Source organism: Gorilla gorilla, chromosome 23 (assembly GCF_029281585.2).
Source record: "Gorilla gorilla gorilla isolate KB3781 chromosome 23, NHGRI_mGorGor1-v2.1_pri, whole genome shotgun sequence".
Classification (NCBI taxonomy): Eukaryota; Metazoa; Chordata; class Mammalia; order Primates; family Hominidae; genus Gorilla; species Gorilla gorilla.
Genome location: NC_086018.1, coordinates 36,538,871 through 36,552,210, shown reverse-complemented (window position 1 = coordinate 36,552,210; position 13,340 = coordinate 36,538,871). Strand labels below are relative to the sequence as shown.

Sequence of the window (13,340 nt, the reverse complement as noted above, 5' to 3'; positions counted from 1 at the left end):
ATCATTAGTCTTTATGTGGGCACAAATATATCACAAATCACTTTATTACTGGGCGCAGTGGCTCATGCCTGTAATCCCAACACTTTGGGAGGCCGAGATGGTTGGATCACCTGAGGTCGGGAGTTCAAGACCAGCCTGGCCAACATGATGAAGCCTCGTCTCTACTAAAAATACAAAAAATTAGCTGGGCGTGGTGGCGTGCACCTGTAATCCCAGCTATTCGGGAGGCTGAGGTGGGAGAATCACTTGAACCTGGGAGGCGGAGGTTGCAATGAGCCAAGATCATGCCATTGCACTCCAGCTTGTGCAACAAGAGCAAAACTGCATCTCAAAAAAAAAATCACTTTATTGCACAGTGTATATGACTTCATAATTGTAAATATCACTTGGTATCCAGAATCTATTTTTCTCTAGTTCTTTATAGAATAAAGCAATACTTTAACCATTTTCAGCAGTACTTTGGGCTTCTCTTTGGTCTAGGGCTAAAGGGGTATGGGAGGACAATAAGAAATAGATCTCAGGGAAATAAAAACTTATATTGCAGCTTATCAGTATAATAAATACCATTCATAAAAACAAAAAAGTCATCTTTCTACAGGATATACATGAGATATATTTATCAGAGGCACTATGGGAGAAGTCTCCTGTTTGAAGAAAAAGAATTTCAGTTCACACTAGGCATATTCAGAATTTGTTGAAGTGTTTGTGCACATAACTATTGATGACTCTGAAAGACGGCAGTGAATAGAAACACACAGAGAGCTAAAGTAGGATAATAAAAATAGACAAATCAAAGGTTTGTTGCCACCGTAACAAATTTTGAGCATTATGTGTCTGAATAAGCAATCAAAATAATCCTAAATACACACCACTGCACTCCAGCCTGGGAGACAGAGCAAGACTGTCTCAAACAAAGCAAAACAAATCTAAATTCATGATAATGCTTTTTTAAAGTGTGTGTGTGTTTTTTTTTTTTTAAGAGACAAGGTTTCACTCTGTCACCCAAGCTGCAATGCAGTGGCACCATCTCTGCTCACTGCAACCTCTGCCTCTCAGGCTCAGGTGATGCTCCAGCCTCAGCCTCCCGAGCAGCTGGGAAGCACACATCACCACGCCCGGCTAATTTTTTTATTTTTAGAAGAGACAGGGTTTTGCCATGTTGGCCAGGCTGGTCTCGAACTCCTGGCCTCAAGCGATCCTCCCACCTCGGCATCCCAAAGTGCTAGGATTACATGTGTGAGCCCCCTTGCCTAGACAAAAAGCTTTTAAAAAAATCTTTTAAAGGCTGGGTGCAGTGGGCAGTGGCTCACTGTAATCTCAGCACTTTGGGAGGCCGAGGTGGGCGGATCACCTGAGGTCAGGAGTTCAAGACCAGCCTGGACAACATGGCAAAACCCTGTCTTTACTAAAAATAAAAAAACTAGCCAGGCATGGTGGCGTGCACCTGTAGTCCTAGCTTCTTGGGAGGCTAAGACAGGAGGATCACTTGAACCTGGGAGGCGGAGGTTGCAGTGAGCCAAGATCGTGCCACTGCACTCCAGCCTGGGTGACAGAACAAGACTCCGTCTCAAAAACAAAAAAAAAAAGATTTTTTTTAAAAAGTTTTTATTTAGAAAATATTTTTACCAGAGAGAAGTTAAAAAACTAGTGCAATGAATTCATGCCACTGCATTTCAGCCTGGGAGACAGAGCAAGACATACTCATTTATCTAGGTTCATCAGTTGTTAAATTTGCCACATTTTTTTCTCTCTCCTGTGTGTGTGTGTGTGTGTGTGTGTGTGTGTGTGTGTGTGTGTAGGTGTACATACACCTTTGTTTCTCCACACATACACACATTCTCATATGTATATGTATGTGGTATGTGTATACGGTTTTTTGTTTGTTTTTCTTTTTCTTTTTTTTTTTGAGACGGAGTCTCGCTCTGTCACCCAGGCTAGAGTGCAGTGGCACGATCCCAGCTCACTGCAATCTCCGCCTCCCAGGTTCAGGCGATTCTCCTGCCTCAGCCTCCCGAGTAGCAGGGACTATAGGCGCGTGCCACCACACCTGGCTAATTTTTTGTATTTTTAGTAGAGACGGGGTTTCACCATGTTAGCCAGGATGGTTTCTATCTCTTGACCTCACGATCCACCTGCCCCAGCCTCCCAAAGTGCTGGGATTACAGGCATAAGCCACTGTGCCCAGCCTCTTTTTTTTTTGGATGGAGTTTCACTCTTGTTTCCCAGGCTGGAGTGCAATGGTGCGATCTCAGCTCACTGCAACCTCCACCTTCTGGGTTCAAGCGATTCTCCTGCCTCAGCCTCCCGAGTAGCTAGGATTACAGGCACCTGCCAACCACCCCCGGCTAATTTTTTTTGTATTTTTAGTGGAGACAGGGTTTCACCATGTTGGCCAGGCTGGTCTCGAACTCCCGACCTCAGGTGTTCCACCCACCTTGGCCTCCCAAAGTCCTGGGATTACAGGCATGACCCACCGCACTCAGTCGTGTTTGTTTGTTTTTTGAGACAGAGTCTTGCTCTGTCACTCAGGCTGGAGTGCAGCAGCACCATCTCAGCTCACTGCAACCTCTGCCTCCTGGGTTCAAGCAATTCTCCTGCCTCAGCCTCCCGAGTAGCTGGGATTACAGGCGCCTGCCACCATGGCCAGCTAATTTTTGTATTTTTAGTAGAGATGGGGTTTCTTCATGTTGGCCAGGCTGGTCTCGAACTCCTGACCTCAGGTGATTCGCTCACCTCAGCCTCCCAAAGTGCTGGGATTACAGGTGTGAGCCACCACGCCTAGCCTGTGTATGTATTTTTTGGTGAACCATTTGAGAAGTTTCTTCTGAACCACTGAAAATTATTCGCAGACATCATGACACTTCACCTCTTAATACTTCAGCATATCTCTTCTAAAAATAATGATGTTCTTCTACATAGCCACAATATAATTATCACATTCAGAAATTCTAACATTGGCATAATAATGTTATCTAATATGCAGTTGTATTCAAGTGTCTCCAGTTGCCCCAATAATGTCCTTTATAGTTGTTGGGGGTTTTTTTGTTTTGCATTCAATTCAGGATCAATTGAAGAACATGCACTGCGTGTAATTGTCATGTCTCTTTAGTCTCCTTTAATCAGAACAGCTCTTCAACCTTTGTTAGACTTTTATGACACCGACATTTTTGTAGAACACAGGCCAACTGTTTTGCAATGTCCCTCAATTTGAAGTTGAATTTTTTCTTCATTATTTAAAATGTTAAGCATTTTGACAGGAAAACTACATAAGCAATATTATGGCCTTCTCAGTATATCATATCAGGAGGCACATGATGGCAGTTTGTCCCATTATTAGTGATGTTAATTCTGATCATATGATTAAGATGATATTCACATGATGTCTCCATTGTAAAAGAAAATTACAAAAATTCTCTTTTATATTTAATTAGTAATTTGTGGTGTGATAATTTGAGACTGTGTAAATATCTTGCTCTGCAATAAGCTTTCATGCATTTATATTAGCATCCATTGAAGATTCTTGCCTAAATTAATTAGAGTAAATTAATTATTACTCTGATGGTTGCAATACAAAGTGCTATTACTTTAAAACAGAAGCAATGCATCATATGGTAGCAGATTAAATGTATCATTGACAGATATATTAAAAGATATTTGATATGCTGGAGTAAATTCTGTAAATTACATTGAAATGAATGTGTCTCTCTTTAAGCATTTTCCAAACTTACCCTTAACAATTTTGCTTCATCTTTCGCAGTTTGATATCTATCTCTCACTTTTCAAGACTCTTTTTTTTCTTTTTTTTTTTTGTGATGGAGTCTTGCTCTGTCACTCAGGCTGAAGTGCAATGGCGCGATCTCGGCTCACTGCAAGCTCCGCCTCCCAGGTTGATGCCATTCTCTCACCTCAGCCTCCCTAGTAGCTTGGGACTGTAGGCGCCCGCCACCACACCCGGCTAATTTTGTTTTTGTGTTTTAGTAGAGACGGGGTTTCACCGTGTTAGCCAGGATGGTCTTGATCTCCTGACCTCGTGATACGTCTGCCTCAGACTCCCAAAGTGCTGGGATTACAGGCATGAGCCACCGCGTCCAGCCTCAAGACCCTTTTATAAGTATTTTCTACTTAGTTACAAGAGATTCCTGTGAAAAATATTAACTACTCAAATGTTATTAAGCAAGTTAAAAAGATTGAGCAGGGGAAATCATTTATTCACTCAATGAATATTTATTGAAAATCTACTATGTAACAATATTCTGAGAATTCACTAGTGAACAAAAAAGACAAAAATCCTGGCCTCGGCCAAGCACGGTGGCTCATGCCTGTAATCCCAGCACTTTGGGAGGCCGAGGCAGGAGGATCGCTTGAGCCCAGGAGCCTAAGTCACATAGAGAGACCTCGTCTCTAAAAAAAATTAAAAATTAGCCAAGCATGGTGGCACATGCCTGTAGTCCTAACTACTTGGGAGGCTGAGGCAGGAGGATTGCTTGAGCCTGGGAGGTCAAGGCTGCAGTGAGCCATGTTTGCGCCACTGCACTCCAGCCTGGGCAAGAGAGTGAGAACCTGTCTCAAAAAAAAAAAAAGTCTTGTGAACGGGTGTGGTGGCTCACTCCTGTAATCCAGCACTTTGGGAGACCAAGGTCGGTGGATCACGAGGTCAGGAGATTGAGACCAGGCTGGCCAACATGGCGAAACCCTGTCTCTACTAAAAATATAAAAATTAGCCGGGCATAAATGCGCATGCCTGTAATCCCAGCTACTTGGGAGGCTGAGGCAGAAGAATCGTTTGAACCCGGGAGGGGAGGTTGCAGTGAGCCGAGATCACACCCCTGCACTCCGGACTGGGTGACAGAGTGAGACTCTGTCTCAAAAAAGAAAAAAAGAAAAAAAAAAAAGAAAGACAATAAATGATGTCCATTCAACTCAAAATTTTAGTCTTGGTAAGTCACACATTGTCTATAGTATAGTCGCTGAGTGGTTAAGGCAATCATCTCTGTTTTATGGGATGACTTTCATACACAGGACATGAAGTGCTTCACAAAGAGAATAATTTTAAACTGAAGAGAAATGGAAGATTTTTAAGGCTCGTTTTAAAAAGAGAAAATGACTCATTGGCTCAGAGGGAGGAAGTGGGTTGCATTCAAATAAAACAGTACAAGTTAAAGAGCAATGTTCTTTCTTCAGGTGTCGGGAGGGAACATTGAAGAGGCCAAAACTGTCACTCTAGAGTTAGAAGGCAAAGGAAATCAGCGGAAATTAGGTCAGATAGAGGTTCTTTTTCTTATATTTGTAGAAAGTTTCAAAAAGAGTAAAACAATTTTGAATTAATTCCGATAAGACAATGAAAGAAATAGAGAGGTGACAGATAATTGAAGAGGGAGTTGGAATGGGGAGGAGACTGAAAATGAAGAAGCTAAGTAAAGTGCTAGACAAAGTAACAAAGGCTAGTATTTTTACTGGGCAAGTCAACTCTGAAACATCATCTCCTCCACCTAGCTGAATTGTTAGGAAACAAGGTTCACTATAATTGGTATGTTAATAAAGTATATTAAATTATAACAATACAAATTAAATGCTTGTCTTTATATAAAGCACAAAAGTTGCCACAGCTAAATGGGAAAAAAAAGGACAATTTTAAACTAAAGGATTTTAAATACTATGAGGAAACCTCCCATAAAGAAAATATCTTTGTTTCTCAGTGTTGAGAAACTCCAAGCTGCAGTTCCCCTGGGGCCTGTCAGGGAAATATCACTATAATTGGTATGAGTCCGCAAGTACACTGACAATAATTGGGGCTTATATCCCATGCATTATACTTGATTGTACATCTTATTAAAAAGGAACGAAATTATAGAAGCGAGGAGCTGCCATACGATATAGCAAGAGGAGTAGCTCCTAGATGAGGCTTACAGATACAGACTTTAGAACTGGAATGATCCAGTTGATGAAGACTTGGAGATAAAAAGTCAAAGTATCAGTCCATAAAGTCCCACACTGGGGCAAATAACAAGATGAACAACAAATAAGACCATGATGTTGCCACCTACTTCATTTGTGTATTTGTTTTGGGAAAACAAAAAGTCACCGTAGAACATTTGCAGTCTTGTAAATATACAGTCAGTTTATTCTCTAAGGATGTCACCTTCTTTTTGTTTGTTTGTTGTCACCCAGGCTGGAGTGCAATGGCATGATCTTGGCTCACTGCAACCTCCGCCTCCCAGGTTCAAGAGATTCTCCTGCCTCAGCCTCCTGAGTAACTGGGATTACAGGAGCATGCCACCACACCTGGCTAATTTTTGTATTTTTAGTAGAGACAGGGTTTCACCATGTTGGCCAGGCTGGTCTTGAACTCCTGACCTCGGGCGATCTGCCCACCTCAGCCTCCCAAAGTGCTGGGATTACAGGTGTGAGCCACCACACCCGTCCTAAGGATGTCACCTTCTGATCCAACATCATTAGCATAAATTAAGAGGCAATATGATTAGAGAAAAAACATTAAACCAGGGTCACTAGCATAGTGACCTTGTACAAGTGATTTAAACTATTTGAACTGCATTTTCCTCCCTCTCAAAATTAATTTATGTTTATTGATTACTTACCATGTGCCAGGTGCTTTTATGCATCATCTTATCTAATTCTCATGTGACCCCAATGTAACTCACAGCCTCCTTGGACCTCCCTGTTGTTTTTCTGAAGCCAATCTCAGTATGTTGTTGAATCCCTCCCCATCTCACCTCCCCCCCCAAAAAAGAACCCAGAATTCCATCTTTAAAATGTTGAAAAAAGTGTATATTTTTCTGCATATTTTGGGAGAAGACAGAGGGGAGAATTACTTAACAAAACTTCTTAAACATACCCTTTTTTTTTTAACCACCTCTTCTCTTTCCTCAAAATTCTTCTTTGGCGGTACTCCCCTTTCCCCCATCTTCCCAAAATCTCAAAGCCTCCCCTGCCAGGCATGGCTCACAACTGTAATCCCAGCACTTTGGGAGGCTGAGGCAGGTGGATCACCTGAGGTCAGGAGTTCGAGACCAGCCTGGCCAACATGGCAAAACTGCATCTTTATTAAAAATACAAAAATTAGCCAGGTGTGGTGGGGGGTTCCTGTAATCCCAGCTACTTGGGAGGCTGAGGCAGGGAGAATTGCTTGAACCCAGGAGGCTGAGGTTGCAGTGAGCTGAGATCATGCGACTGCACTCCAGCCTGGGTGACAGAGCAAGACTCCATCTCCAAAAAAGCCTCCTCATTCTTGGGCAAGTTCAATCTTTCTCTCCTTAATGGACCACTTCTCGAAAATGCCATCTGTAATCTCACTCCTTAGCAAGTAAAAAGCATCAGGAGTACTTATTGTCCCTCAAGCTTGCCCTTGCCCATGCCCCTCAAGATCCACACTCTAAGCAGTATTTAAGGTAGGCATGATGATTATTCCTAATTTATAAAGGTGGAAACAGAGGCTCAGAATACTTAGCGTTTGCCCAATTCCAGAATTTAAAAATGTGGGAGCCAGGATTTGAACCCAGGTATCTTTGACATCAAAGTTAATGCTACTTGAACCTCACTGTACCATCTTCCCCATTCTATACCGTAACTCTATATATGTTTCATGACCCCAGCATCCTAATTTGACATTGCCAGGTCAGGCTGTTTTGGGTCTTACCCTCAACAATATAATATGCCATATCCTGTTCAACCAGAGGGGGAGAAGTGAAATATTCTCATCCCCTCTTTACTACTAATATCCACCCCCATCTCTTCCTCCTTGCCATACTCCCCAGTTCCCTGACAAAAGGAAAAAAGAAGAAGAGAAGAAAATATAAAAGAAGAAGAAATAAGATGATAGGCTCAAGGAGGTTTGTGGGTGGTTTTCTGAAGCTGTTTTTACTTGGTCAGAAATAGAAGAAAATTGGCCGGGTGTGGTGGCTCATGCCTGTAATCCCAGTACTTTGGGAGGCCGAGGCAGGTGGATCATGAGGTCAGGAGTTCAAGACAAGCCTGGCCAAGATGGTGAAACCCCGTCTCTACTAAAAATACAAAAAATTAGCAGGGCATGGTGGCACACGCCTGTAGTCCCAGCTACTTGGGAGGCTGAGGCACGAGAATCGCTTGAACCTGGGAGGCGGAGGTTGTGGTGAGCCGAAATGGTGCCACTGCACTCCAGCCTGGGTGATAAGAGCGAAACTCCATCAAAAAAAAAAAAGAAAGAAAGAAATAGAAGAAAATTAAAGCCCTCTAAAAGAATGTGGAATGCTATTACACCTTCTTGTACTTCACCTCAAGACTTGGTTATAACTGCTGTAATAGTCAGGAAGTTCGAAGAAACTTTAAGAAAAGTTTCCTGGTCTACTTTTCACTGACAGAGTGACTGTTTTAGCTGAATTGTTTAGTTAAATAATAGTTATTAAGAAAAGTTTCCTGGTCTACTTTTCACTGACAGAGTGACTGTTTTAGCTGAATTGTTTAGTTAAATAATAGTTATCCTATGTATTACTTTAGTTTAGTTTAGTTTTTGAGACAGGGTCTCTGTTGCCCAGGCTGGAGTGCAGTGGCATGATCTTAGCTCACTGCAGCCTTGGCCTCCCAGGCTCAAGTGATCCTCCCACCTCAGCCTCCAGGGCAGCACAGAACCAGGCACATGCCACCACACCGGGTTAATTTTTTGCATTTTTTGTACAGATAGGGTTTCACCCTGTTGCCAGCCTAGTCTCAAACTTGTGGGCCTCCAAGGGATCAAACAAGCAATCTGCCCACCTTGGCCTCCCAATGTGCTGGGATTACAAGCGTGAGCCACTGTGCCCAGCCAATAATTATCCTTTATCGAGGATCTCTTATGTGCCAAGATTGCCGTAAGGATAGAATAAATGTATGTAAGTGAACAGGTACAGTTCCTGGCACATAGGAGCCTTGTATGTATAATATTCAAGATTCAGGTCAGGCTCAGTGGCTCACACCTGTAATCCCAACACTTTGGGAGACCAAGGCGGGCAGATTATTTAAGGTCAGGAGTTTGAGACCATCCTGGCTAACATGATGAAACTCTGTATCTCCTAAAAGTACAAAAAAATTAGCTGAGTGTGATGGCGCACAACTGTAATCCCAGCTACTTGGGAGGCTGAGGCAGGAGAATTGCTTGAGCCTGGGTGGTGGAGGTTGCAATGAGCCGAGATCATGCCACCGCACTCTAGCCTGGGTGACAGTGAGATTCTGTCTCAAAAAAAAAAAAAAAAATCAATATATCTTGAATCCTCACAATGCCCTAAGAGGTAGTCTTTTTATTCCCATTTTATAGTGAAAGAAACTGAGGTTCATAAAGGTACCCCAAGGTAATATAGGTAATAAATGTTTAAGTCAGGATTAGGAAAGCAGGTAAATAATTGCAGTCACTGGAGTTATGCCTTACCTGAATTATTGCATTTTATTTTACAACTATTAAGTACAGTTATTATCCCCCATTAAAAATGAAGAAGTAAGGCCGGGCATGGTGGCTCACACCTGTAATCCCAGCACTTTGGGAGGCTGAGGCAGGTGGATCATCTGAGGTCAGGAGTTCGAGACCAGCCTGACTAACATGGCAAAACCCCGTCTCTACTAAATATACAAAAATTATCCGGTATGGTGATGGGTGCCTATAATCCAAGCTACTTGGGAGGCTGAGGCAGGGAGAATTGCTTGAACCCGGGAAGCAGAGGTTGTAGTGAGCCAAGATTGTGCCATTGCACTCCATCCTGGGTGACAGAGCAAGACTCCGTCTCAAAAAAAAAAAAAAAAAAGGAGAAAAAGGAGGTCCAGTGCAGTGGCTCACACCTGTAATCCCAACACTTTGGGAGGCTGAGGTGGGCGGATCACTTGAGGTCAGGAGTTCAAGACCAGCCTGGCCAACATGGTGAATCTCTGTCTCTACTGAAAATATAAAAATTAGCCGGGCTTGGTGGCGGGCGCCTGTAGTCCCAGCTACTCCAGAGGCTGAGGCAGGAGAATCGCTTGAACTGGGGAGGCGGAGGCTGCAGTGAACTGAGATCCTGGCACTGAACTCTAGCCTGGGTGGCAGAGAAAGATGCCGTCTAAAAAAAATAATAAAAGAAGAAGGAGAGATTTAGAATGGTTAAACAATTTTCTTCAAGTCATATGGCTAAAAAGCCAGACAGAATTTGAACTCAGGTCTAACTCCATAGCTCATACAACACACAGTATATCAGGACTGCTTCTGCCTGGGGAATGGCTGGTATGCTGTCACCTGAGAGGTTTTACAGGGATGTATCCATTTCTCCAGTGAATTGACCATAGTCCAGAGCCCTCAGCCTTGCAGGCAGAGATTTGATTTGGTCAGCTTACTAAGAACCAATCTGTTTCTTGGGGGCAGACACACATTAATCAAGCTCATGAGACTGAATGAAGAACCAGACGGCCAGTTTATTGATAACGAAAATGTAGCTACATTTGAGATTCATGTGACCAGCACATTCTCTCCCTGTAAGTAGACCTCAATAGGAATCCAAATTTTAATCTGAAATTATTTACTAGATATGGAATCCAAGCAAAGGGAAAAAATTTGATGACTTAGAAGAATGTCTTCCACATAGCAAGGACTCAGTAAATCTTAGTTATTATTATTATTATTAATACCCATGTACACCAGAGAAGGGGTTATGAATTTCCCAGACTTACACAAAAATTTTTGTATGTGTGTATATGTGCCCTTTTTTTGGTGGGGGGGGATGTTTTTCTTAAATTATCAAAGTGTTAGTGACCTACAAGAAAGGTTAAGAGCCATAAATTTGGCCAGGCGTGGTGGCTCACGCCTGTAATCCCAGCACTTTGGGAGGCTGAGATGGGCAAATCATGAGGTCAGGAGTTCGAGACCAGCCTGATTAACATGGTGAAACCCCGTCTCTACTAAAAATACAAAAATTAGCCGGGCGTGGTGGCATGTACCTGTAATCTACTACTAGCTACTCAGGAAGCTAAGCTAGGAGAATCGCTTGAACCCGGGAGGTGGAGATTGCAGTGAGCCGCGATCACGGCATTGCAGTCCAGCCTGGGCAACAGAGCAAGACTCCGTCTCAAAAAAAAAAAATCCATAAATTTGACACAAAATCCTGAACACCTTAGTGGAACAAACAAAATTTGTTTGTTTTCCTTTCTTTTAAACCTATGGATTATATCAAACAAACAAAATTTGAATTGGCTTGATAGTCTCCTGGAGCTAAGACTGCTATGTCACAGCCTATTTTGATATAACTTCTTAGTTTATTAATCATTTGTTAGACTTTTTTATCCCCATAATATCTTTTTCTTTTTTTTCTTTTATTTTATGTATTTTATTTTATTTTTGAGACAAGGTCTTGCTCTGTCACCCAGGCTGGAGTGACTGGAGTGTAGTGGCACAATGACCACTCACCGCAGCCTTAACTTCCTGGACTTGAGAGATCTTCCTGCGTCAGCCTCCTGAGTAGCCAGGACTCCAGGCATGCACCACCATGCCCAGATAATTGTTGTATTTTTGTAGAGATGGGGTTTTACCATGTTGTCCAGACTGGTCTTGAACTCCTGGGCTCAAGGGATCTACCTGCTGCAGCCTCCCAAAGGGCTGGGATTACAGGTGTGAGCCACTGTGCCCAGCCTCATTCCTATATGTTTTCTTTGCCCTTTTGCAAATGCTATAATTTATTTCCCCATTTGGGTGATTCAAAATCATCTCCTTTTGGAAATAATGTTCTTAACATTCAGGCTCTTCACCTACAGTAATGACAAGCAATTGTCTCTATTCTTTTTTGCACATTGGGTACCACACTAGTAACAGCAAACAATAGTTTGCTAAGAAAAAAAAATCATGGCTATACATCTAGAAGCTCTAGCTTCCCAGTCTTGTTTAGGTTATCTATAATGGCATGGGAGGCATGGTGCTTCAACTGGGGGAATCTATCTTCTTTTATATTTGCCTCTGTCAGAACACTCTTCAAAAGTTCCCTGAATTACAGTTTTGAAGATATGACACAAATCTGTGTCCAAGAAGGACCTAGACCAGGGAGTCCCAAATTGTCATCTCTGTATTCATTCTGCAATATTTATGAAGTACCCTGTATATTACAGGCACTTTTCCAGGTGCTGGAGTTTCAAAGATGAACAGATATTTAGAGTATAGTTGGGGAATAAGACCCATACATTTAAAATTACCATGTAGTGTGCTTAATTTATTTATTTATTTATTTATTTATTTATTTATTTATTTAGAGACGTAGTCTGGCTCTTGTTGCCCAGGCTGGAGTGCAATGGTGTGATCTCAGCTCACCACAACCTCCGCCTCCCAGGTTCAAGTGATTCTCCTGCCTCCACCTCCTGAGTAGCTGGGATTACGGGCATGTGCCACCACACCCGGCTAATTTTGTATTTTTAGTAGAGACGGGGTTTCTCCATGTTGGTCAGGCTGATCTTGAACTCCTGACCTCAGGTGATCCGCCCGCCTCGGCCTCCCAAAGTGCTACTGCGCCCACCTGTAGTGTGCTTTAATAAAAGAATACAGACTGTTGGAAAGCACAGAGGGGGCCAGTTTCTGCTGTTTCAGGGAACCAGGCAAGGGTTCCTAGAAGGGAGGACACTTGAAGGCTGTGTAGGAGCTGAATGAGCAGACACGGTGGGGAAAGGAGCTTTCATTTCAGAGGGAGTAATGTGTGCAAAGTCATCAAGGATAAGAAGACTTTCTGAAATCAGAAAAAAGGAAGTTTTAGAGGGAAGGAGAAAACATGAGTACAACTGTAGTTAAGTATATAGGTGGTGGACAGAAAGAAGAAGTTGAGGAAGTGTCCTCCTGAGAGCCCTTATTTTCTTTTTTATTTATTAGTTTTATTTTATTTTGTTTTATTTTATTTTTTTGAGACAGAATCTCGCTCTGTCGCCTGGGCTGGAGGGCCACCGGTGGCGCAGTCGGCTCACTGCAACTTCTGCCTCCTGGGTTCAAGTGATTCTTCTGCCTCAGCTTCCTGAGTAGCTGGGACTGCAGGTGCACGCCACCACACCCAGCTAAATTTTGTATTTTTAGTAGAGACAAGGTTTCACCATATTGGCCAGGCTGGTCTCAAACTCCTGACCTTGCGATCTGCCTGCCTCAGCCTCCCAAAGTGCTGGGATTACAGGCATGAGCCACTGTGCCCGGCCAAGCCCTTATTTTCTTTATAAAGTAGCAGGCAATGTCGTCCAAGGTGAGGGGATAAGAATGGAAAAGGGGGCTTAAGGAGACTACTGAAGGTGAGGCAGTAAAGCCAACCATGCTCACACAGGAGAATGAGCAGCATTGAGAGACTAGCTGGGAGAAGCAGTAGCAGTGTGTTCAGACTTCTCTCTGCCCATTT

The 13,340-nt window shown here is 42.8% G+C and overlaps 1 protein-coding gene across 18 annotated transcripts in view; it reads left to right on the top strand.

The window, feature by feature from the left end:
* The window catches only part of DMC1 (DNA meiotic recombinase 1), a 67,333-nt gene that overhangs the window by 33,504 nt on the left and 20,489 nt on the right, over window positions 1-13,340 (top strand). The window lies entirely within an intron of this gene.